This window comes from Arachis ipaensis, chromosome B08 (assembly GCF_000816755.2).
Source record: "Arachis ipaensis cultivar K30076 chromosome B08, Araip1.1, whole genome shotgun sequence".
Lineage (NCBI taxonomy): Eukaryota > Viridiplantae > Streptophyta > Magnoliopsida > Fabales > Fabaceae > Arachis > Arachis ipaensis.
This window is the reverse complement of record NC_029792.2, coordinates 114,223,144-114,225,762: the sequence shown is the minus strand read 5'-3', so window position 1 is coordinate 114,225,762 and position 2,619 is coordinate 114,223,144. Positions and strand designations below refer to the sequence as shown.

Genomic DNA, 2,619 nt, shown 5'->3' with positions numbered 1-2,619 from the left:
CAGGGTTTATGCATTTTCTATATTCTTGTGCCACAAACATTCTCTGAATATGTTTGATGTTTTAATACTACTGTTTTGCAATTAAGGTCTGGATTTTTTTTTACCCAAACAGCAAATATGCCAGTCACTTCATACTTTGTGGTCAGCTCCGTTCTGCATTACCATTGCCATGGTTCTTCTTTATCAACAACTAGGTGTTGCTTCCTTTTTGGGCACTTTGATACTAGTCCTTATGTTTCCATTACAGGTACAGGAGTTCACCTGGTTTCTCTAGTTTGTTTTACCCCTACACTGCTTTGAATCTATTAGTTAAAATACACTCTTATCTTATTACAGTATACTGCTTCTGTTCCTCTCTGCATATCTTTTATTCTCTAGTTTCTTTGCATTAATGTACTGAGGTGGTAATGGATATAACTTTATTTTTTAAGAAATTCATTCATAAGCTAATAGTTTGGATTGTTAACCATACTAAAAAACTTGAATTAATTTTATAAGATTCCCTGAACTTAATGTTGCATTTTGTGGGAGCAGACATTTATCATCAGTAAAATGCAGAAGTTGTCTAAGGAAGGATTACAACGTACAGACAAGAGAATTGGCCTTATGAATGAAGTTTTGGCAGCTATGGACACTGTAAAGTATGTTCTTTTGAACTTTATAGTAATTTTTTTAAAAATTTAGTTAAATATCAAGTTCTAACCATTCTATTGTTGGCTTTTTTGACATGGCTTAGATGTTATGCATGGGAAAGTAATTTTCGGTCTATCTTGATTAATTTCTTTTGCATGCAAACAAGAATCACATGATGATGTGTAGTGTAGTGCAGTGCCTTTGATTTTGACTTTGCTGGATTATTTATGATTATGAATTTTTTTCTTATCTTTTTTGTTGAATTTCTTGCTACTTCTTTGGTGATCTTCTATGAATTTGTTTGTAAAATTTTGCATCATGGGTTAGGTTGGCTTATAGTTCTATGACCTCATGTATGGACAAAAAATTTCCCATTTTTCTATTGATTTGTGTTGCTTTTTTGTAATCTGCAGAACTGATGAGGTATTCAACACTCAATTGATGGTTTCTCGATAAATTTGCCAAAAATAGGTCAAGCATTTTTCTCCATATTTTAGCTTGAAACAAAGAGGTTGTTATGGCTTATTGGCATTACATTCGTAGTGTGTAAATTAAGTTATTAGTTTTGTTATGGAATTGTAATTTTTTTAATTATAATTATAGCATGTAAATAATTATGTAGATCAATAAAAAAATCAATTTTTTATACTTTCTTATTTTCTCCCTTCAAAAGCATGGATGTATGTCTCCTATTGGCACAATTTTGTTACTATTTTAAAAGAAATTTGTGATGATGTTTTGCGATAGTATTGCAACTAATTGACTACATATTATTTCCTAGCAAATTAGCGACTAATTCATAACTCTACTTTATCATTTCAAATAGCTTTGATTTAGCGACAAAATTCTTACAAATTTGATTAAGGATTTTCAAAGATTAGCTATAAATTTGTTATAAAATGTGACAGATTTGCGACCACATTAGCGGACAACTTGCGACGAGTTGAGTTCGGAAAAATTTCTCGCTAATTAGCGTCAACTAATCTTTTTATTTTGTCTACGAAGTTAGCTTGCATTTAGCGATGAATCTGCTATAGTAGAGTTTGTCGCTAATTAGCGACTACCGTTTAGTCCATTTCTTCTACGGAGTTAGCTTTTATTTTAGTGATTGATTTGCGACTATTTATTCGGTAGCTAAAAAACTTTCCGATGAATTAGCGACTGTTATGTTTGCGTCACTGATCTGCGACTTGTAATTAGCGAGGAACCCATTAGTTGCTAATCGGTAGCTAATCCGCCACAAATTATATTTTGCGTCAGATTAGCGATAATTTTACGACTCTTTTTGTAGTAGCTAATCGGCCAAATTCTTGTAGTGTATATAGGTTAGGTGGGAAGCTTAGGTTAATCAAAGATTCAAATTCTAGTCCACCTGACCAAATATAACCTCACTTTTAACCCCATTACAACCCATGGATAAGTCATCATGATATTTGTATGCATGCATGAAATAATTGTTGATTGTTAGATGAAAAACAAATCCTAGAAAGCATGATTAGAGGAGAATTGAGTGAATCAACTCTAAACACTTGAGTGACTAGAGCGGATACACATCCGGTGAGGGTTCGATTGCTCAATTATATGTTTTCACCATGATCATATCTTTTCTTGCAAGTTTGTAAAATCTTTAATAACTCAATTCAATTGTGGTTTGACTTGGTTGTTAATACCTTTAGCCCTTATGCTTATATGTGCTTTCTTGGAATTTGATTTGTTTTGATTGAGTAGTTGCATTCATTTAGATAGTTACATTTAGATAGGTTGCATGTAGTTTATTTGTATTGAATAAATGTTGATACCCTTGTCTCTTTCTTAGTTTAGCATGAGGACATGCTTGGTTTAAGTGTGGGGAGATTTGATAAACTCCAATTTGGTGGTTTATCTTGTGCTTAATTTAGGAGATGTTATCAACTTTTTTCACATTTATTTGATGAAATAGCATGGTTTTGTAATTCTCCCGTAATTTGTGTTTAAGTGTGAAAACAT

The 2,619-nt window shown here is 32.2% G+C and overlaps 1 long non-coding RNA gene across 1 annotated transcript; it reads left to right on the top strand.

The window, feature by feature from the left end:
- LOC110265716 lies at nt 218-827 on the top strand. The gene is made up of 3 exons (XR_002351948.1): nt 218-247; nt 535-641; nt 737-827. It is a non-coding gene; the product is annotated as an uncharacterized LOC110265716 (long non-coding RNA).